General features: G+C 38.8%; 2 long non-coding RNA genes across 7 annotated transcripts in view; one reads left to right on the top strand and one right to left on the bottom strand.

Moving 5' to 3' along the window:
- Positions 1 to 7,588, top strand: part of LOC103461796 (uncharacterized) — a 14,391-nt gene extending 6,803 nt beyond the window's left edge. Inside the window, exons 2-6 of one of the 4 annotated variants that reach the window (XR_533192.2) lie at positions 170 to 263; positions 2,170 to 2,306; positions 4,475 to 4,629; positions 5,256 to 5,386; positions 6,873 to 6,960. This is a non-coding gene — a long non-coding RNA (uncharacterized LOC103461796). Of the gene's footprint in view, positions 1 to 169; positions 264 to 2,169; positions 2,307 to 4,474; positions 4,630 to 5,255; positions 5,974 to 6,872 lie in introns of all 4 variants that reach the window. The other 3 variants (XR_533191.2, XR_533190.1, XR_001777248.1) reach the window with 3 other exon arrangements.
- Positions 7,024 to 24,381, bottom strand: part of LOC103461797 (uncharacterized) — an 82,096-nt gene continuing 64,738 nt past the window's right edge. For all 3 annotated transcript variants that reach the window (XR_533194.2, XR_533195.2, XR_001777247.1), the window contains 3 exons: positions 15,904 to 16,087; positions 15,719 to 15,814; positions 7,024 to 7,111 (listed from right to left, as the gene is read on the bottom strand). This is a non-coding gene — a long non-coding RNA (uncharacterized LOC103461797). The remainder of the gene's footprint in view (positions 7,112 to 15,718; positions 15,815 to 15,903; positions 16,088 to 24,381) is intronic.

Raw genomic sequence — 24,381 nt, 5'->3', positions numbered from 1 at the left:
AGGCCTCACATGTGCAGCAGTAATGTAAGGCCTCAGAAGGACATGTGCAGCAGTAATGTGAGGCCTCACATGTGCAGCAGTAATGTGAAGCCTCAGACTCATCTTTCCCACAGATTGGCCTTAATGACCGAATGATTGACACGCCTGTTGTCTCTTTTTCCACTGACAGAAGTGCTGAGCGGACGTGATTTCCTGGTTCCCAGCGCTGGTTCTGTCCCGGAGGCAGGAAGAGAGGCGCGCATGTTGCAGCACATCGTCACCAGGTTTCCCTCAATGGCTTTATAATGATCTTAGGCAGGAATTCTTTTGTCTATCCTTATGGAAACAGTGTCTGTTGGTGTCTGACGATGACAAATGACCCGCATACCGGCTCTTCTCTCTTTCGGAAACTGTTTTGAAACTTCACACCGTCTTGGAAAAATATCCTCTGCTTTGTTTACAGTTTGTGATGGTGAGTTAAACAAAACTTAAAGTAAAACATAACGTACGAAGAAATTCTTTACGGTATTTCAGTGTTTTAGATAAACGTTCAACTAAAATGAAGACAAAGGGAGCAAAAAACGAAGCACTTAGTTTTGTTGAGTGAAAACACAATAAAAATTAGTTTGACTTTAACCATTGTTTAGGGTCTTTTGTGGAAATAAACAAAAGTGACTCAGAATCTTAATTTAAAACCAAATATTACTTTTAAATTTGAAAGAACTGTCAGTTTACGCACAGCATCATTCATGTGCCAAGAGTTTTGCTTTGCTCAAATGAAAACCGTTGCCTGTGGCTGAGGAGTTCAAGTGCCTTGTTGTGTTGCGATACGGCGAAGCCACACAGATCCAGGTTTCATCTGAAGTAATGAGGAAGCTGCTCCAGTTTGCTGTGGCGAAGGAGGAAGGAAACACTTTTGATTTCCTGAACCATCTGCTCTGAAACCCTCACTAATGGTCATGGGACTCTGAACATCTCCAAAAGAACAAGATCTCAAACACAAGCAGCTGAGAATAACGTTGAGAAGTGAAGACCTCCATCATAAAGGAGGAGCTTAAAGAGGAACCACCGATCTTTCGGGATTGTTGAGGGGATTCAGACGTCTGATTGGGTCGACTTTATTTGGAGGTTTTCAAAACAAGACTCTAAAAAAGCTCCTAAAGTTTCCTGAACAACCAACAACAATGCAGCAACTGGTTTCTGGATGGTGATTCTACAATAAAACACTTGTCTTTTCCAGCAGCCGTTGTACAGAGTGGTTGTTTGTTTGCAAACACAGCGGATGGCGTAGGCCATCCGACTCTTCCTGCAGTCAAGCTGCACAGTTGTAGTTACCTAAATGTATCTTGATGTTTTAGCATTAGCTAGCATGTTGTTAGCATGCTACAACTGTTTATCACCATGTGATAAAATAAGTTAAGCTACTAAATGTATATTTTTAGCAACCCGTAAGCATTGAATGCAGGTGAGTCGATAAATGAGAAGAGAAAATAACCCTAACATTGGATTAAAAAAAACAAAATCCATATTTAGCAGGGCAAATAAAATAAAATAATTTATTTCTATTTTGGTCACAATTAGAAGGAAAATGAACATGTAGCTGCATCCGTCAGGGCAGCTAATCTTTCAGAAATCCTAAATGGAGCAGGTTGAACACGAGGCAGCGTGAAGTACAGAGACGATGTGCTAAAAATAAAATCTCTTAACAGCTGGAGACGCCGCAAAGCTTCATGAGGGAGTTACGCTGGACGAAGAGAGGCGATCTGCGTGGGCTGTGAGAGCTAAATGATTTGATCGTTCTCATTGTAAATAGTTTAAATAGAATAATGTGTTCCTGCCTGCTTTCTGAAGGCGACACGCAGCAGAACGGCTGTTGACGCAACATGTCATTAACTGATAATCCCTCTACAGCGCATACGGCGGTAAAAACACCCCCCATAAAAATAGTGGTAAAACCAGCTGACCAATCGTGCTGGAGTTCCACTTTGGTTGCTAGGTAACATTGGAGAGCCTGTCGGTTGTGACTTTACAATCAAGAAGTTTTTGAAATGGCATATTTTCCAGACACCAAAAACATTTTGGCAAAAAAAACTGAAATATTTGCATTTTTTTGCACAAAAATGCACAAAAATTAATAATTTGATTGTGTGTACACAATCAAATATTCAACATCCTGAATATTCTTTCTAGTTCCATCTAAATTGCGCGGGTTGCTTCTGAAAAGTGGATCCAAACTCTCCGGTAACGTGACGTGAAATGGCTCCAGGTGCGAACACCTGCATCTGCCTGTGCAGCAGCTCCGTCTGCGCTGCTGCTGTCAGATCCAGGTATGGCTTCATTTTCTCCTCTGCCCTTTCCCCCTCAGCACGTCACTTCAGCATCGCACTTATCTCTTAACTTCAACCCGTCTCTGGCTCTTTTTTTGCCTTCCCCGCTCTACCCGATGGTTTGACATTTCTGTCTGTCTGACAGATAAAATAACCTCCTTCCTCTCTCCCACTCCAGCTYATTTTATTCTGCTCTCTCTGTGCTGCCAGGGCCAGTCAGTGTCACTGCTGCCTGATGTTTTCTGACTGTGCCTTATCTCGTCTCTCTCTCGCCTGCTTTAATCTAATACTGCACAACATGCACGCACACATGCAGCCACCAAAACACATTGTCCTTTTGCTCCCCAGTGCTGCAGGCAGATCCGTTTTCACACGAGGCCACAGCCACATTGTTCTTCTGGGCCCGAAGAACAACTGGGGCCCATCCGGCGGCCCGCCTTTCTGTAACCTTGTTTTCTCGCGCAGGTTAAAATATTTTCACACCAGCTCTGAGCCGGGGTAGATAGAGATTCACGGGGCAGGAGGTGAGGAGCGTTTCCGGCTCTCTGGTCGGAGCGGCGGCGCAGCGGGGCCGATAACAGACACCCCGAGGGAAAACAGCCAGGCGGCGACCGGCTGTGTGATAGTGAAAAAAAAAAAGAAAGAAATAAAATAAAGATTCATGTGCGCATGTGTGGGAGTTTGGCATACTGCACTGCAAAAACCATCAAATCTTAGCAAGTTTTTGTCTACTTTCTAGTAGAAATATGAAATAAGACTCGAAACAAGACAAAACTGACTGACTTGTAACTTTTAAGGAAGAAACTCGTTTTTAAGTCAATAATTCTTAAAAACTCTGCAAAAACACCAAATGTTAGAGTGTTTTGGTCCAGTTTCTAGTGCAAATGTGAAATAGGTTTGAAGTAACTTACTGTCAGAAAGGGAAGAAAAACCTTTTTATTTAAACTGTGACGTAAAATAATGTTCATATGATGCAGATTGTTTCTTATCTTTTCACTTTTTACATAGAAAATCCTCCTGACCCCGTGTGTCTGTCCTCTCCTGCAAAAACACAAAATATTACCAACAAGTTTAAAATATTTTAGTGAAATGAGAGCAAACTAACTTACGAGTAACTTCATCAAGACACAGCAGCTTGTTTCAAGTTAATAATTCCCAATATTGATGAAAAAGTTCTGGTTACGTTTGCAGATTATTTCATTTATAATATGGAAATAATGTCTTGTTGTAATTGAAATAATCTGCTAATGTAACCAGAACGTTTTCACCAAAATTAAGGAATTATTTACTTAAATCAAGCTCCTACATTTTGCTGAAACGTTATTTCTGGTTCAAATGTCAATAATATCACTCATAAAATAGGAAAAAAAAAATTAGTCCTGTCATGATTATTCTTCTGGACAATAAACCATCCAAGAAATGATTGTGATGAACAATAATAATGTTGTTTTGAGACAATTTTCATGGTATTATAATGCAAATTCACTCTCAAAGATACATAAACTTTAATTTTATGGAAAAATACTTAACACTGGAACTGGAAGAAATTTAAAATTACCACAAAAAAAAAAAAGAAAAACACCAAAAATAATAAATAAAACAAATAAAAAGCACAAACAACCACAACCATTAATGAAACAAATTATGAAACCTCTCCAACCAAAATGACCCTTCAACAAATATTAATCATCGGAGTGGAAATTACTGAGCTCGGTGATTAATTGATTAATTACTTATGGTGACATTTTATCAACAAAAAGAAAATGTCAGACTAATTGACTTAAAACAAGCTCATATTTCCTGCTGGAAAGTTTCTTCTAAGTTAGTTTTGTCTTATTTCAAGTATTTGMTCTGGAAAATAAACAAAAATACTTGGTGATATTTTGTGTTTTTGCAGCGTTCGCCATGTTTCTATCATTACCTTCTGCTTCGTGGGAGATTTTGTCACATCTGGGTAAAAAGCTGCTCTGATATTTTTTTTTTAAAGACATTATTTTGAATAACTGATGCAATTGAAGTTTAATTTCCATCTTCAGTCGCGTCGTTTTTCTTATCTGGTATCGATTCTTGGAAAACTTCATTACATCCCAGAGATTCTCATTGACGTTTCAGTCCCATCCACCGAGTCGCGTTGGAAAACGATCTTCCTCTCCGCTCTGCGTTCCCAGATGAAGTGAATCCTGGCTTCGGATCAATCCCTGCCACCCTCGTGTTGGGAAAGACAGACTGTCCCGAGTGAGGGAGTTTGTCAAGGACTCTTGTTCATAACTGGACAGCACAGAGCAGCAGATCGATCAGAGATCAGTGGAGCTGAAATGAAAAGGTTTATTCCTCAACCTGGCCTGCATCCCAGCTTCCACCTCAACTCAGAAGATCATTAAGCAAAACAAGATGCAGGCAAACGTCAGGAAGTTAATACTCTAATTTGATATATCTACSCTGGAAAACATCTGAAGGAGGCTTAACTTGAAAATGAAACTTTTCATCAATGTAGTTTTACTCAATAAAAGCTCAATTTCTTACTAAAAAGTTACTTATATGTCAGCTTTGTCTTATTTGAAGTGTAAGATGTTTGCTTTCAGAACTAGACAAAAATAAGCATTTTGTGTTTTTGTACTCTAGACACAATTAATCACTATGCTTAACTTTGTACGCTTGAAATATAAATATGCACAAAGTTATGTTTCTTTCAGTAATGTTGCCTCCAACCAATTAAAATGGAAACAATTGTCAGATGTTTTTGTAATATAATCTCCCAGCACTCAGGAAAATTTACTCCACTGCGCACTTTTATTTTTAAGCTCTGGTGTGCCTCCCCCCTTTCTGATACCACCCTGGGCAACTGCCCATATCATGCACATTTTCAAAAAAGCTTAAGAAGATATGTCTGAAGATTGTCAGTTTTCCAGGTTTTAATATTCATTATTATTTTTATTTTTATTTTTGCAGAAGTGTGGCTGTTGACTCCCTGGCAGGTTGCCTCTCTTCCCCTTGTTGCCAATAAATCAGCACAGACGTTGAGAAACACATCGGAGTGATTCTGCTGGCTGTACCGGTCCACATTAAAGACGGAAGGACCGGTGAAAAAGGACGGCTGCTTTTTCACACAATCCAGTTAGCACAGGATGAGAGACTGACRTCTAAATTACCCACAAAGTGGTTCAGATTAATCATTCATTCTCCTGCAAGCCCCGACAAGAAGGCACAACAGATTATTCACACACACACACACACACACCAACTGCAAGTGTCACCAATGTTACACAGCTACAGCAGGCCTTCAAATACGAATATGTTAATAGTTTATGTCCATATGTGGCAGCAGAGACTGAAGGTCTGTGGAAGTGGTTGGTAAATCACTGTGATCCTTTTTATGRTCCAACATAAACAAGAAGTCAAAGTGGCGCAGTAAATCAGCAGAAAACACGCATCTGTGTGATAATGAGGTTTATGTTTTCTCATGATTACTGCAGTTTAAATGGTGTCAACAGCTCCGAGGTTTGGGCAAGTACAAGCAGATACYGTTCAGTTCGACGAGATAATGACTCACGTTATTACGCTTTAAAGATGAGGAGCATCAAATAAGATCAGGATGAGCCAAACCAGGCGCCCACTTCCCTTTGTTTACCTCCATCAGGCAGCCCAGTGTTCCCAGTGCGCCCATCTGGTCAGTGAATGAGAGAGAAAATGACTGAATATGTTCAGAGGGATTCTGTAAATTTAACTCCAAATCTCTTCATCCCTCCACAAACAAAGGRTTTCACCTGATCCTGACAAAAACTTATTTATCTTCTGCAGGTTTGTTGCCGTTTGGTTTAAATTAAATCATCCAGCCTGTTAGAGCAAGTAAAATAAAAAAAATTAATTCAAATGATTTCACTACAGATTCTGAAACTACTGTTTATATGATTTCTAACATTTTCTTTAAACAGTTTCTTAATACTGCAGTAAATGTAAAAAAATGTAATGATTTGGAAGAATTCAACACCTGAAAATCTATTACAAAATCATAAAAATGAAACCTGTTAATTAGCATATTTAAAAATAATAATTCTAAAATAACCCTTATTTTCTGTGAAAACAGAAAAAAGACAGAATTAGATTAAATGACTACAAAACAAGTTACAATAAACATTTTATTATTTGTTTGTTTGCTGCAGTAATTCAGTTTAAATTTAACGTGTAAAGTTTTGACATAATGAAAAAGGAATAGTTTGAAGAACAAAACTCAAATAAACATCAACCATCCATTTTTAAACAGGCAAAGTATAAAGATAATAATAAATAAAAAACGTATATTACTAATGTATCGACTCAATACTTCATTACACCTTGGTAGAGAAATATATTTTATTTTATTAAAAGTAAAAACTGTCTTTGGTTTCTGTGGACAGATCGTTAAAACATTTCCAGGCTACGTCAACAAAGCAGAAAACCCAAAACAAACTAATTCCTTCCTTCAAAGAAGCTTCAGTTTCCCCACCAAACATTTCAGTCCTCAGAGTTTAAACATTTTCCTGCCTGTATTTATTTCTCCGTTTGTGTTTCTCCTTTCTCTGCCGTCAGGCTGTTTCCAGCTTGTTAACACTCGCTGTCGACTCGGCCCGTTTGCCCAGCAGGCACATGAGCGGCCACCTAAAACACGTTAGGCAGCCATCAGTCGGCGGCCGGCCTGCTGAGGAGGAGCGGCGGGGCCAAAGCGGCGGCTCCTGGGCGTCGACTTGGACCTGCGGGYGAGCGACAGGGACGCAGACAGACGACACGACGGGCTGCGAGGTTTTCTGTTTCATCTGAACCCAGAGGAGCTGAAGACACAAGGAAACCTGATCAGTTTGTTGCATTCAGATAAACAACCTGTTAACACCAAAAACAAAAATAATTCTTAGCAATCAATCAGCTGAAGTTACTCCAGGGTTCAGAAAACATGTCGGTTTTTATTCACCTTCACATCTCAAACGTCTAAAATGTTCATGAGGTTTTTAAAATCCTCTKAGATGAAATCATATCGCAGCAGCAGATTCATCAAGACTTTCTTTTGTTCGGCTTTCACAAATCAATACTTGATCAATTATAGATGACAGTTTGTCTGGAACAACCTTCAGATGTCCTGTAAACATCTCGTCTGCATTTTAACCTCCATCCTCTGCTGGGTTTTACAGGGACAGTTTTCATATGAGCCAAAGTAACAAATACTAAACAAAGATTAGTATTTGAACAATATTTAAGTAATTTAAGCAAATTGTTTATTCATGACAAAAATGAAAGTAAAATTAGTAAAAATATTAAATATTGTTTTCATGTGCAGTCAAAGTAAAATAAAGTAAAATTAAAATAATAAAAGTTAAGTTTAATAATAAAAAAGGAAACTCAAAATTAACAAAAACATAAAATACTATGGCATTTTCATCTGCAGTCAAAAGTAAATTAAAATTAGCTAATATAATAAATTAAGTAATTAAACAAATTAAGTGTCTTCATAACAATGAAGAAACTCAAAAGTTTATTTTTGTTCAATTAAAAAGCTCAACATTAATAATTGATGAGATTAAGATAATTATTTTTAATTAAATAAGAGACTAAAAAAAATAAACGGCTTTTCTGTTGAATGTTTTTTTTTTTTAGCTGTTTTGACATTTTATTAGTTATTTCATTACTTTTCCATGTAGTGCTTTGTGACACTTCTATGTGTGAAAAACTGAAATCAATCAAAAAGGATAATTTCCTGGTGAGGAAAAATAAACCAGGTTATGTTTAAAGGGGGAAACCGGATTTGCGGTGAAGTGAAACCGGCTGCTGCTGTTATGCAACGTTTTCTGCTGCTCTGCGGTTYAACAGTCGTTTCTGTTGAAGTTCATCTGAATGTTTGCAGCAATAAGACGAATCGCCGCTGCAGCAGAAAACGTCTCCGCGTGGAAACAACGGAGGCTCAGACCTCAAAAAGGTCTTCAATTTACCTCCAGTTAGCAGATTTCATCTCCATATTCCTGATATTTGCCGTTTGTTGCTCAAGCGATTGATGGAAATGAAGAGGAATAAAGTCGAGGATCTGGATGTTTTAGTTCCTGCTCTCTAATAATTCATTAAATCCAACAGCTTGAGGTACAAATGTCATCAGTCTGGGTTTGAACAATTTGCTCCACAGTAAAATTCAAAGGCTTTTCAAATACTTTCAAGGTAACTTGGAGATTAAAACAACATAACTTAACCACAAAAGACATTTATTACTTTTATTAATAATGCCTTAAGTATGTTCTGCAGCAGGGATAAAGTAAAATAAAAAACAAATATGTCATGTTTTGAAAAGTCTCACCATCTACACTAACAAATAAAATCCCCCAATTTCAGTAAAGTTTAACGTATAAAACATAAGACAACCTTTATTTTAATTACACATATTAATAAGATAGTGAGAAATTAAGAATAGTAAATATTCCAAAATAAAATAAATATTTTTGTTACGTTTTCCAGCATTTAGCAAATATAAATAACTCAAAATAAGAAACATTTTGTCTGATTTAAATTCAGTGAAGTAAAAAAAACAAAGCCTGTATTTTTTCATTGTGTGTATGTAAATATATGATCCCAACTGTAAATAACTTTTTCCAAATTCAGGTTTCTAATCAGACGTTAGATTTTACGTTACCAAAAAAAAAACCCTCAGTTTGAATGTGACGCTCTTTCCAAACCTTGAGAACATGGAATCCAAATTCCAGATTTTCAAGGATTTCAAGTACCAGTAACAATCCTGTTTAAAGAAGTTAAAGGGAGATATTATGATTCTGTTACAAGAATACAAAACTCTCAACAGTAACTGGAGAATAGTTTCTGAATCTGATCAGACAATGTTTGTGACAATTTAAAAAAAAAGAGAAAATAATTTTATGATGTTCATCCAATTCTTGCTTTTAAAAATTCTTCCAACCTGGAAAAAACACATTAAAACCAGTTTAACAGTATAAAACCTGGTCACGCAAAAACACCAGAGACTTCCAAGTGGAAACTTTAACTAGGTCACAGATGACTTTGATAAGTAATGAGGAGGACGACAGACAGACTGCAACACGAACGTTAACCAGGAAGACTGAAAATATCTTCCCTACCTGTGAAATGAGGTGAGTTATTAGGCTCCAAATCTGTGGAGATGGAGTTTCTATGAATAGGCCCCCACATGGATACACATCAGGCTACAGCCACACTAATTAATGAACCAAATTCATTATTATCATTGGCTCCAATTGAGGTTAATAGAGAATTAACACTGAGGAAGAGGGAGATTCACTGGAAATAATCTGAATACTATTGACTGGTTTTGTTCAATTGCCAAGTTGTTGCTGATTTTTATGTAAAACTTGGTACTTGGGGTTAATTTTTATCTCATATTTATGAACAAAAGAGGCCAGGAGATTTGGATTATGAAGGTCAGAAGGAGTTTGGCCTCTTCTGTCGTCCGATTCCCAAAACCTGAGCGACCACCAGAGAACCAGCAGCTCTACTTCAACACGTTTTTACTGTTAAAAGTGAAAAAGTCTACTGAGTAACTGATCAAATTATTTACTATTTAAAAATTGCATCATCAGACGGACCAAAATATAACGTTGAGTGGAGATTTTGGTGTTTTAAGGACCAAAATGACAATAATTCACATAAATAACAAAAAATTAAATCAGGCAAAAGAAAATCTTTCCAACTCAGTTTCTTCCAAACTTTAACAAAAATGTCTGTCTGCTGAATTTTTGGTTAAAATATGTTTGTTTTTCATTCAGTGGGTTGAAAATCCAGAAATTTACTTGAGTAGAAATACTTCATAATAATAAATTACACAAAGTACAGCATAGTGAAAAGACTCCTAAAGGTACATCTTCTCACAAAAGTTACTCAAGTAAATGGTAACTAGTTACTAAAGTTACTCAAGTAAATGGTAACTAGTTACTACCTAACTGGCGGTCAGACACAAGCCTCTGGTACAACAGGTTTGGTTGTACAGTGCGTGGCAGCAGCAACACACAACCTGATTTCATTCATTCACATCCATCAAGACCAAACCTGAGTTCAGAGTAAACAAACATGGCCGACCGGGAGGAAGCCATGGCGATGGTTAGAGGACTAAACGTAACAGAGACGTCTACAACATCCACCGGACTTTCTGGCTGTTGTTTTGTTTTCTGTGTATTTTTAATTTCTCTCTGTATTTCCGTCACTTGGTTTTCTGAAGCTGCATTCACACCAGTTCGGTTAAGGAGAAAATCCTACAATCGCTAAAATCCGACTTCATTTTTGTTTACGTTTTGTGAAGAAGGAAGTTGAGCTCAAGCGTCTTCAGTGGTTCTTGGTGCAGCGCCCCCACAGGTGAGGAGGGGAACAGCTCTACTAAAGGGTTTGGATCATTTGACACGTTTGCTGATATTAGCGTTGGGGACATACTGTCCCCGTTTGCTGCAATAGGTTTCAGATGGTTTGAATAGATTTGGTGATGGGCCAGCTCCTTTTTGCATAATGTGATCACATTAATAGTCTTTTCCAGTGCAGTGTGAAAGCAAACCGAAGCAGCTGAGAATGTGACAAATGTTGCAGCTTTGCTCCCCAATCAAACCGAATCCTCTGGACTATCTTTCCTCAATCTCCTTCGGGAAACCACACGCTACGATGAATATCCCAGATGTTAGATCGGAGTGGTCCCGACGTTCTTCACACACGGCAGGAATATCCGACCTGAAGAGTCATCCTGATATCTGAGGGCCCTTAAGGGAGAAATCGGCATGAAAATCTTGTTTACGTCTGTCGCTGCCATGATGTTTAATAATTTAAGAGAACAAGCTTAACCACTTAACATGATTTTAATTTAATTTCCGATTGCAAAATTATAGGGATCTTTACATGACGAGAATATAGACGAAAATGTTCCTATATGTGTAATGAAAGCGATGATCAGAGTATTGAAGGAGAGCAACCCAAACGAAGTGGGCTGACAGCAGCAGACGGTAAATGCAGCCAGATGGCGGCGAGATTTTATTTTTCTGAGGTAAAAAACTTATAAACTGTTTCCTCCAGTGCTTGTTGCAATAAATAAAGCGGTAACTGACTCCATCAACCTTTTATCACTGCTTCCATTACAGCGAGAACAAGCATCTTCACACCGTTCAGAGGTTCTGGCACGCTCCAAATGATTCCAGCAGCAGAACAGTAGGAGTGAATGGATCCTTTTCCCCCTCCTGTCTTCCTCTGAGACTAAACACCAGCAAACCGCAGAGTGGGATTTTTCTGAGTCAACCCCCCACCACTACCACCTCCAGTTGGCACAAACACACACACAAACACACACACCACCCTGTACACAGGAATCAATCTCCCCAGACATTTTTACTTTTATTACTCCCCTGCAGCTACTACAGCCGGCTCCGCCTCGCTCATATTTGATCAAACCAAAGAGGAATATTGTTTTTGTTTTTACCTCAGTGCAGCCGGATTCCTGTCTAATAAGGTGGAGCTGTGGGTTTGTAGCCATGTGTCACCGTGAGGGAGGGCGAGGAGCAAACATGCCACATCATTCACGCAGAAGCAGTTGGAAACTTTATTGAAAGCAAAGCCACAGTTGTGTACACACAGCCGCTTGTAAAACTCTTGTTTGGGGTGTTTGCAGGAGTTTCTGGAAGCTTAGAAACTTCCTTAATCTGCTGACTCACAGCGCCTGGGTTTGGACCCGATGTGGCGCAGCCAGGCTGACATGTTTTATTTTTAAATCACAGCGCATAAGCATTTTCTGAGGAGCAGCAGGCCCTGCAGGATAATATCCCACAGAGGAGCAGGAGGGCGCATTTTCCATCGGATAAACTCCACTTGTCGTGTCCGGATTGGAATATTTCGCTCAGCGCTCAACGTCGTGTTTTACAGTGTAAACGGAGGAACAAACGGAGTCGTTTCCACCGTCTGCTGCGTCCAGACTCTGGACACAACGGACATAATTACGTGTGAGAATCAGGAGATTACAGGTTTTTATTCAAATCATGAGGGTTTTAAACGAAAAGTGAATGTGTAATGGATTTCACATAAAACTGAAAAATAAATGTTTAATTCTGCGAGGATAATATCCATAAATCAGAGTCAGTAAGTAGAGCTGGAAACTAGAAATCAGGCCTGAAATCTGGCTGACCTGAACCTTCAGAGTCACATAAAGACAGTTACAAAGTCAGTCTTCTGTCACCTGAAGGTCATTTCCAGGATTAAAGGACAAAAAGAGAAACTCAAGTTACTGTCAAAACCTACAAGGAATAAAAAAAGTATTAAATTTAAATAACTGAAGTCTAAAACTGCAACACAAATCCATTCATGTATTAAAAATGGCCGCTGCGTGTCGACATCAAACACTCATGAACTTCATTAAACACGTGATTATATTGACTCGTTACACTAAAAGCTTCTGGTCTGAAACTATTAATCCAGAAGCTTTATGGTTCATAATCTCACAGATTATGCAGCAATGATAAAAGAGCAAATTCTATTGAAACAATTGAAATGATTTCACCATATTCATCCTGTCTTCTGCTGTTGGCAACAGATGAAAACTGAAACATTCTGATTCACTCTGGGTTCAAACCGCACTGACCAAAACTTCACAAGAACTTATCCTGTCATGCTTTTTTGTAACTAAGTGGAAAAAAATCAGTTATATGAGTTTAATGAGTTTCTTAAGAGAACATCTTGTTACAGTTTCTGTCATCAAAACAAATTTATTTACAGCCACTATTGATTCAGTCCTACAGCAACACGACCGGGAAAGAAAGTCGTACTCAGATTAATCCACCGGGATCTTAGACAACTTTAAAACACATCAACATGTTTTTAAAGGAAGAGAGTTTCTGCTGCTCAGGTGACTGGGTTGGTTGGTGAGCCATCAAAATGCTCTGTTGCCTCTAAACGAGGAAACTGACCAAAAAAGAACAGAAGGGAGGAAAACAGCACAAGTGAAAACCTCCAATAAAACCAAACTGCATGAATGTTTCAGTCAGTAAACGTGAATCGTTTTTTCCTCTGTCAGCGATGAGTGGATAGCAGCCCTGATGCGACGCTTACGACGCTTTGTGTCTTTAATACAAAGGAGGCAAACAGCTGAGAGGAAAGGTTATGCTACAGGAATATCCGGGATAATGAGCCCCAAAACACACACACACACACACACACACACACACACACACACACACACACACACACACACACACACACACACACACACACAGCAGCCGATCCGCTGACACAATGCGCTGCTTTTTACACAGTAAAGACTCCTAATACATTTATTCAAGATTTCAGATATGTGCATGAGCCAACGCCAGCCTATTATCTGGGTGTCAGATTAATGCTTTCATTCCTCCCTCTCTCTCTCTCTCTCTCTCTCTCTCTCTCTCTCTCTCTGCCGCCGCAGCTCAATGGCTGCATTGTTCTGCCATCAGAAGACAGATTATAAAACGGGTTAAGTGGCTCCCCAGTCACTGGGGAGCCCATCTTTGGCTAAAATCATTGTTTTCGTGTAATTAATATAAAATGAGGTTTTCAATAAGAGAGCGCAGCAGAGATAAGAGGTGCTGCTGTTTGTGACTTCCAGGTAGGCAGCGTGGCGGTCGGCGGGCGAAGCGGAGCGGGACGGAAAAGGTTCTGCCAGGTCGACCCGACCGCGACGCTTCCTCCTGGGTTTCATGTCCTCACTGAGGGGAACCAAAACGATACTAAATGTTTTTGCATGATGGGTTTTTTTTTAAAAAAGGGACAACTGCAGCGTTTTTCTGGTTTCTGGTTCAAACATTTCTTTAACGTTTAACTCATTTCATCTCTAGAAGCAGAAACCAGGCTGACGGTTTAAAACGTGAAACAGAAGGAAGCCAATCGGTTTGAAGTAACAAAAATAGTTTTCCTATAAAGACGACATGATTACAGGGTTTTTGTTTAGATTTGAATAAAGAGCTAAAACAGTTTGATATGTAAATCATCCTGTAAATTTACCTGACCTGGAAAGTAAATCAATAGATAGTTAATGTACTTTACGTTGTACAAAGTTAATGTGCGAAGAGCTTTGCCCTGTAAAGTTACTTTAATGTGGTAACTTTACATGTTGACATTAAAATTACCATGTAAAGTAACTTTACATGTAACAAGTAAAGTTAATGCAAATTACACAAACTTTACATAGTGACGTTTATTGTAAACATGTACATGTTACATTGTAAAGTTAATGTAAAACATTTACATGAACTTTATGGTGGAAAGTTACTACATTAAAGTATCTTTACCCTGTAAAGTAGCTTTACAGAGTAAAGCTACTTTAATGTAGTAACATTACATGTTAACATTAAAATTACCATGTAAAGTAACTTTACATGTAACAAGTAAAGTTGTTACATGTAAAGTGAAAACATGCAGTTTTTTTATGACTCCATGTTTTTGTAAAATCACAAATAAGAATCAAAACCTGGACTTGTGAACTAAACTGCAACTATTTTCACCTTTTTTCAGATATTATATTACAATAATTATAATTTATGTTATTCTTGTTTTAGGATAAAACAGAAAAAGACAATAAAAGTAAAATTGGTCATATTTGAATTGTTATTGTGCAGGAAAACTAACCAAACTGCATGTAAACAGTGAAATGTACCAGATTTAGAAATCAAACAAAACGCCTCCAGGAAACCACAGCGGAAAACGGTTCCACAGTCTCAGATTACGGAGATTTGAAGGAAAATTAATAAAATCCAGTGTGGATTATGAAGTTGTGTTTTCTGATTATGCAGCTTAAGGCTTAATGATAAACATATTGTTGCTGAGTCAGATCCATGACTTTCCCACTACTTCAATGTTTATTTCTGGCTAAATTAGATTCATATTTAATCCAAATACCAACCACCGACATCCTACATGTTTATAGATAGTTTAAATTGAGATCTTTTAAAATCATTGTTTTAGAAATCATTGTTTTTTAAGGAGCTTTGACAGATAATCTAAAATAAAGTCAGGTGGATTCATTCAGGAGAAACGTTTAAATAAAAGAGCCTCATCTTTTATTCTTTATTTGTCTTTCAAATCTGATTTACATTAAAATGGTTCTTGCAGAACTAAACTGTTTAAGTGTCAAATTTAGGATGTAAAAGAAAATGTTTTGTCTCGTTTTCAACAAAAACGAAAAGTTTTTCCCACCAAATTTTGAAATTAGTAAGTAGGAATCTTAGATTTTTGTCCCAAAACAATGTTTTTATTTACAAATGTTATGAAAAATATAACTTGAACTGATCCTTCAAACAAACTAGGAGGATACCTAAATATAAATATAAAGCCCAGTAAAAGCTCTCCAGCATTTGAGCCGATCTTCACGTATCAGTTTGTCTCCTAGATGATCATCATAAAAACACAAACAGAGAAATATTCACCGTTTTGCAGGAGCAGCTGCTGGATGGACTAAAAACACTTTGCAAAGGAGGAGCTGAGGATGCAAATCAGGAAACACGACGACGTTTCTGGCACAACTGTAAAGGTGGAAAATTTACAGCGGCCATATATTTGGCAGTAATTGTTCACCTGACAGTGATATATCTTTTATTTTGATTTTAATTACCATTTTACACGAGTTTTCCTCTTTTCTCTTCTTGACAAGAGGCAGATTAGCAAGGTGTGCTGACGTAGGGCAGAAACGGTGGTGCTTTCAGGTTGGCTCCGACGTCAGGCGCCTCATCTGGCATCCGACTCGCTTAATGAGACTCTGTCATTGTGCCGCTTTAAGCCGGGGGACTTTCCACTCTCTGCAGAAGTTGGAGCAAACAGAAAGAGAAGAATGCTCTCACGTCAGCACACGCCTCGCTCTTCAAAGACACATTCGACTGCAAGTGTAAAATGATTGCTTCTCAGTTTGAACCAATTATGGTTTGCATGATTGGAGCCGTAAAAACCTCCCGACACCAACCTGCGGGGCATTTTCTCTTCTGGTCCCGTCTCGGCGCTTCGCTTTGAGGGACCGCCTTTTTCTCTCCCTCCTTGTTTGACTTGAACAAGTAAAAACATAAATGTAATCCGCACTTTCTCATGCAAACAAACGGAGGTTTGGAGGATCAGAAAGCGGCGCTATAGATCACCCAGGGATCCCTCCCAAAAGCGCGTTGGTCTCCTTATCTGACTCACTACACGGATCTGGGAATTCAGATAATGGCTGTAAAGATCAGGCTGATTACCAAACCTCTGTCCTGCAGATCGCTTATACCATTTATGTACAAACTGCCAGAGTTAGACTCGGTTCAACACGAGGTCAGACAGTTAAACTAATCAGGCCAGCTTATATGTAAGTACAAGTCTGCTGAGTGCGAAGTTTACACACACTGAAATAACTACTGTTAACCTCTGATTTGGTTTGGAGCCTATAATTAATGTGGAAATAACGTTTTAACTGCAAGCTTTACCCAAATCAACCCACAGAGAGTTAAAACTGAGAACCTGACAGAACTGCCACCGGTTTTTACTAAACTTCATCACTTCTGGCTGTAAAAGCAAAAAGAAACATAAATATTTCTACAAAACCCTGAAATGTGTTGGTCGAGTTAATAATGCAAACATCTTAGTGCGTCAAAAATAAGACAAAACTGACCTGGAAGTAACTTTGCAGCCAGATTTCAAAGTTTTAGTAGAAAAAAAAAAGTTTTTTTAAATGTTAAAATTTATAGGAAAAATGTCTTGTTACTTTTTCCATCAATTTTAACAAGATCCTATTCCTTGTTAAAAAGTTGCTTGTAGGTCAGTTTTGTTATATTTCAGGTGATCTTGGATATTTGCACCAGAAAAGTTTATTTTTACAAAATTCATTTTGTTTAAATGTTTATTTAAAATGTGAAGAAGAAAGCAGCTGGTTATAAATTAGCGAGGGTTGAAGCATAGTGCAGCTCTTCCCAAACATAAAACACAGAGAATTTCCCATGAATCCGGTGAAACGGATTAGAAAACGCTCCGAGGATCAGCCACACTTTTCAGAAAAAGCTCCCTGCAGTTTGAACAGGTCCAGGTGTCTCATCTTTACCTGCCTGTATTGGCATGTTGATCCCTTTAACAGTTTTATAGTGATCATAATTTATGATCAATTATCATTTCTGAGAATTTTCCAAGGAACGATCAGGTCAGATCAGGTCTGCATGTTTCAGCTCTGAATCAAACGTCCGTTTCCACAAACTGAGGATCATCAGCTAAAGTAGAAAACAACGTGTTGTTAACTCATCATTATTATCATCATTTCAGTCTCTAGTTGACTTAAAGTAGTAAGTTACCTAGTAGGTCAGAAATTAAACAGAAATGTCCAAGAGTTGAGTAGAAACTAGTCACATTTAGGTCAGTAAATAATTTACTTTTAGGAGTATTTTTACTACGCTGTACGTAATTTCATTATGAAGCATCTCTTCTCTTACTCGAGTAAAATTTCTGGACTTTTTTACTCACTGAATGAAAAACAAACATGTTTTAACCAAAAATCCTCCAGATAATTTTGAAATGTTTGAAATAAACTCATTTGGAAACATTTTCTTTTGTCTGATTTTGTTATTTCTTTGCTACTTATATGAATTATTGTCATTTTTGTCCTTAAAATATCAAAATTTCCACTTAACTTTATATCTTTGATGTAATTTTWAAATATAAAACGACTGATAACTTGATCAGTTACTCAGTACTTTTCACCAGATTCGTTTTTTGAGTAATTTCCTGGATGTTTACGTTTGACCTTTAATTGAGTGAACATGTAGTGCTCGTCCCACCTGGTCCAGGTTCTGGTGCTGAACCACCTGTGGCTGCGAATGTTTAGAAATGAATTTTTCTGGCTGCTTTTTGAACAGYGGCTGTTTATTTAAGGATTAAGTTCCTGTCTGTGTTTCTGTCTGCCTGTCTGGGGAGAACAGTGGTGCTGTGGGCTCGCCCCTCCCTCTTGCTAAACAAAGAAAAAAAACAACAACAAAGGAAGTCGCCATGGCAACCAGTGACCCAGAATTACTGGAGACGTTCATTGGGCAGGTTCTTGTCTTTCCAATTTCCAAAATGATTAAAAATGTCAAAAAACAATAATAATCGAAGGTTGCATTAGTACCTTTAAAGAATATATCTATTAGAAAACCGGATTAGAAAACCTAAAGGTTTTGTTGTTTTTCCAAATATAACTCCACGTTACCAATTTAGAGAGCGCTGGCGTCTTAACCTGACATGTTTCTGTTTTTTCTTATGACAGTYCATGATAGAAATGAAGCAAAGCAGATCTGATTACCCGCATTGTTGGAGAAATGTGTTTTTTCAGCGCAGTAGGAGTTGTTTTGATTTGTCTGTCAGTCGGGGCGTTGAATTAAAGAGTTCATGTGAGGTGAAGCGTGCAGAAAAACTCCAGGCTGAGCAGGACGCAGACAGACGGGTGGACGGACTGGAGCACAGCATCCTTCAAATTTAGGTTTTAAGAGTCAGGAAGTCATAGAAATGAAAGATTGAGTGGAATAGAAAGAAATGATGTTACACGGTTATATTATCAAGCAACACGCTATAAGTGTCGCTTTGCTGTTCTGCAGGATTCACGAATGTCAAGAAATGAATTCCAAATGCAGCAGAAATCTGAGAAAATCCAGCAGATTCTGGACTGTGCAGAACAACAAGCTAAATGCTAATTAATGTTCACAGCAGAACAACAAGCTAAATGCTAATTAATGTTCACAGCAGAACAATTACAGAAACACTGTAATTGTTTAATTACAGAAATAATTACAGCTTCCAAACTTCCCAAGCAAGTTAGTAAGAGTTAAAGAAAAACATTTTTTCAGGAACATTGGTTCCAGAAATATCCTTTGGGCAGCTGTGAGAAAAGATAATTTGATCACAACCGTCTCTCACTTGTCCACGCTTGTCCACTCGTTAATCCGTACAACCCAAACGTGTTGTACGGATTAACGAGTCCAGAAAGGAAACACAGACGTTCCTTGTTCTACATTTTGCTTTGTACAGTCTGGATCCTGGACTCTGACGAAGCTTTAAATGATTCGATCTGATTTTACTCATTCGCTAACGTCTGGTCGTGACGTGATGCACCAACCGTGAAGGAAGCTTCGCTATGAATCTTAGCGGGAATTAGGTGAGCTATAAACAACCACCCTCCACTGCAAAGAGCGTGAAGAATGACATCTCTGTCAGCAGSAAAATATCTAAAATATTCATCTTGCTTTGACTTTAGTTCGGYTTTGGATTTTAAAGGTGACCTATGACGCTTCTTTCAACAGATTAGCGTTAATCTATGGGCGATACAAAACAAATTCATTACATTTTTTGCACAAAAATGATTCTTAGATAAGGAGATTTTAGCTGTTTAAGGGCCTATTGTTACTTTAAATCCAAATAAGCTGCTGCTGACCACGCCCCCAACTCCATGGTTACACCCGCATGTGAAAAAGACTGCAAACAGAATGCTTTTGAAAAGCATTAGTAGCGCCTCCTGCTCAGCGAGTGGTTTCTGGATGATAAGTCAACAACTAGACACTTTTCWTTTCCAGCAGCCATTGTACAGCGCACACAGCAGTAAAACCAGCTGACCAAACATGCTGGATCTCAGCTTGGGTTGCTAGGTAACRGGGCAGAACTCAGGCAGGGTTGCTAGGTAACAGGCAGTGCCTGCTGATTTGTGAAGCTACATTCTGAAGGTTTTTGAAACGGCTCATTCCCAGAAATGGTCTGTGCTGTCTAAAGAAGGAGCAGAAACCCAAATTAAAGTCCAAAAACATCCAAAATGTGAGTTTTGTATAATAGGTCTCCTTATTTCTCTGTTTTTACGATGCGAAGCACTTTAAACTGCCTGGTTGGCAAAATGTGCTGGACAAATAAACTTGATTGATTGGTTTACGACGGTGATGAGAACCAAATACTTAATCTTAATAAGTTTGGGATCGTAACCTAACCTMACCTCACCTCCAGGTCTGTCAGAAACACATCGTTTGTCTCTTAGTCACATTTTAATCGTCTTTGGAGGAGATTTTCCATTAACAGAACTGAGCGGCTGCTGTTAACGCCACCCCCTCCTTTATGTGAGCCACAGTCATTAAAAGTCATTTAGCTACTGTACCACTTTTTTCCTGTTTGCTGGAAGGAGTGTGTGCAGACATGTCCGACACGTCAAATTCAAACATCGTCAGACGTGAGCGAAAAAGGAAAAACAAGAGAACGACATAGAWCAAGAAACAAACGACAACTAAAACAAATGTGGCGACTTGCTGCCAGGAAAACGTCTCTCCGCTGTGAGAGCATCGAGGTCAATGCGACATTCCTCGGCTGTCGGTTCTGCTGCGTCTCACCTAACATGGAGTCTCATTTCCGCAACTTTGAATTTGTTTCATCGGTTCCCATCCGCTGACACTGAGCAGCCTCTCTTGGCTCTCTGGTCTCCGGCGTCGGCGGCTCCTGCCTCTCCTCGGCTTGATTTGCTGCAGGCTTTTGGCCACACTGAAGTCTCACCTTTACRACCTGTCAATTAAACGTCTGCTTTCTGCAGCTGCAGGGTCGGGAGACAATCCAGGCCTTTCAGGAGCAACCTGGGGATGGATGCAACACGTCAGCTCGAGTCCGGCGAATGTAAGGTAGTTTAGGCTCAAGGATCAGAGGTGAGCAGAAAATCAGGACCTGCCACCGCTTCAGTTTCTTCCATCCATCCATCCATTTTCTTGCGCCCTTTTTCCCTCAGTGGGGTCGGGAGGGGTGCTGGTGCCCATCTCCAGCCAACGTTTCGGGCGAGAGGCGGGGTACACCCTGGACAGGTCGCCAGTCTGTCGCAGGGCAACACAGAGACACACAGGACACACAACCATGCACACACACACTCACACCTAGGGGCAATTTGGAGMGGCCAATTAACCTGACAGTCATGTCTTTGGACTGTGGGAGGAAACCGGAGTACCCGGAGAAAACCCACGCACACACAGGGAGAACATGCAAACTCCATGCAGAAAGACCGGGGCCGGGAATCGAACCCAGAACCTTCTTGCTGCAAGGCAACAGCTCTACCAACTGCGCCACTGTGCAGCCCATCAGTTTCTTCCAATTACTTTTTTTTATTCAGTCTTTACTCTGACTTCTCTCCCAGCATCCAAAAGCTCACTGTTTTTATACAAAATTGGCACCACACCTGTGCTCGATTGGACACAGCCACCAAGGAACAGGTCAAAAACATTTAAACAGAGAAACACAAAAAACTACAAATCAATTTACAAACTCCTACATAATGAAGTTATCTGCAAAATAAATTACATAATACAAGATAACTCAAAAGGTTATTTTTAAAAGGAAAACAAACAAACAATACACAAAAGAAAAACCCTCTAATTGGTAGAACCCAATAAGGTAATCACTGACATCATCCAGCCATTYAACCAGGAAGTACTGGGCCGGCCTYTCCCATACTCCTGCAGATCTACAAGGACAAATGATGTGAGTACAAAGAAAAGTAAATACACCTTGAAACAACTTCAACCCATAATCCAGAAATAATAACTTTAACCTAAACAGATAGATCTTGCAACATAATGCCAACACAAACAAACCCGGGATAGTAAGTGAAGCAAAATGGCAATATTTGAATTAATTATTATAACCAAATATAAAAATAAGTGAATGAGAAAGAATAAGGGACAMGTGGTGAACACAAACTGAACCACTTTGTCACAGCGAACCCATGTAAACTAAACGAGTTTGGCTGCTTTTCGTGTTTCTGTCCCTCCATCCGTCAGACTGGAGGCACAGAGAAGCAGCTGAGCCAGGTGAGASGATGTAAAACACCAGATGAAGAGGATTTMTGTCACTGAAACTATATTTTTATATCTTCAAACTGGGATGGAATCATTAAAACATACTAAATAGCTGCAGTATCGGTTTTACCTTGTCGTAAACTTTTACTCTGCTGGTCTGGATTCTTCAGATTTCCAACTCAACTTCTAGTGAATTTCCTGCTGAGGTTTTCATCAGCGCTCTCAAAAGTGATCACATTCTCTACTAAAGTAGAAGARCAGATACTTACATGGGAAAATAGTCTAGTCAAAGTAAAAATATCGGCTGGACAAAAAGTAAAACTTCAAGAAGACAAAATGACTTGATAAGTTTAAAATATATAAAAAGTCTTCTTCCTTTTTTCTTTTGCTCTGTGTTGGTGTAGAAATGTAAGAAAAATACTGACACTGTCTATTTTATATTCAAACCAAATGTCAGGATCATTTAGATTGAACTTTCGTCACTAATCCTCTGTGAACCAAAAACATGGAAGGTCTTCAAATTAAGGAAAGAGACGGGGAGAATCCTGCGTCGGCCATGTTGGTTGGTGTTCTTCTTCTTCTGCTCTGCTTTAGTTGCATTAAACTGAACGGTGAATTTCCACCATAACACACTTTTTGTGTGAGCAGTGGATTTTTTCCATCAATATTTTTTCCATCATGCAAGTAAAGAGCCATATGTGAAAATGTAAGGAGTAGAAAGTACAGATTACAACATTAAGAGTAAAAGTAAAAAGTTGTCAGAAAGATAAACACTGACTCTAGACAGTATTGTGTTTCCAGCTCCTTTTAAAGGTGACGAGTTCATACTTGAAATGAGATTTTCTCCATTTTGAGGAGCTGGAACGCAGCATGTGGCCCTGCCGTCTCCCTCAGGTCCACCGTAACAACTGGAAAACCACCGTTCATAAGACTGAGGGTTAAAAATGAGGTCTAAGGGGCAAAAGGGGGATTTAAAGTCAGTCTTTCTGACTGTGTGGAGGGAAATTTGGACAGTTAGCTTCCAGAAAGGATTAGATGTTTGTATGGGATGGTTTCTTCTCCATGAAAAGGGATAATGCTCCCCTTTCTGTTGCTTAAGTGGGTTTTTAAATGTGGGACTGAAATGAGTCAGCTTTAGTAAACGAGTAATAAAGAAGGAACTTGTTGCACCAGCAGTGGTTTTGGTGTTTGTGAGTGTGAGTGTGTGTGTGTGTGTGTGTGTGTGTGTGTGTGTGTGTGTGTGTGTGAGGGGGCAGGGGGGTTGATCCAGCTCCAACCACCCTGAGGGGAAGGGCTGGGTTCCCTCTGGAGGAGAACGCATTCATGCATTTCTCATTTTTAATTAAAGCAAATGACTGCCAGGCTCTTTTATCAATCAATCATGATAACGGTAAACCGTGCAGGAAGGCCTTCTCGGGTTGTTTTCACACCTGATGGTCCGGTTGGGAACCAAAGTTGAAACATTTGTTGCATTTTCAGCTGCTGCTGTTCACTTGCACAAAATAACTGTTCCCCTCTTCGCCTGTGGGGGCGCTGCACCAAGAACGACGCGAAAACATCTGAAGACGACAATAAGTGGCGCCAAATTTTGAGCGATTGTTGGATTTCTCTTTTGTCTTTCGTAGAAGACGATGAGCCGTTTCTCTCCCTCTGGCCCGTTTGTTTTGCTTGTATTTACCCAGAATGCCCTGATTTGTAGTCCACTTCCTGCTTTTGGAGTGGATTAAACAGGACTAATGTGAACGCACCAGTGGTACCAAAAATTGTACTGAAGTAAGACAAGAACTACTTCAACATATTCTTTTACTCAGGTAAAAGTAAAAAGTGGCCGTCCAAGAAATTACTCAAGAAAGAGAAAACTGTACGGAGTGACTGATGAAATTATCAGTCAATATTTAAAAACTGCATCAAAAGTACAAAGAGGAAATTTTGGTATTTTAAGAACCAAAATGACAATAATTCATTTAATTAACAGAAAATAAAATTACGCAACAGAAAATTTTTCTAAATCAGTTTCATTCAATAAAAAATAAATAAATTAAACGTTAACAAAAACTGCAGGTGAGTTTGTTTCTGTTGGTTAAAACATGTTTGTTTTTCATTCAGAGGGTAGAAAATCCAGAAACTTTACTAAAGTAAGACAAGAAATACTTCATAATAAAATTACTCACGTAAAAGTCAAAAGTACAGCATAAATATATACTGAAAGTTACTCAAGTAAATGTAACCAGATGTAACTAAATGTAACTAAATGTAACTAGATGTAACTAAATGTTACTAAATGTAACTAGATGTAACTA

The sequence above is a fragment of the Poecilia reticulata genome, linkage group LG2 (genome assembly GCF_000633615.1).
Source record: "Poecilia reticulata strain Guanapo linkage group LG2, Guppy_female_1.0+MT, whole genome shotgun sequence".
NCBI lineage: Eukaryota > Metazoa > Chordata > Actinopteri > Cyprinodontiformes > Poeciliidae > Poecilia > Poecilia reticulata.
The sequence above is the reverse complement of the archived record's forward strand: the minus strand, read 5'-3'. Positions and strand labels throughout refer to the sequence as shown.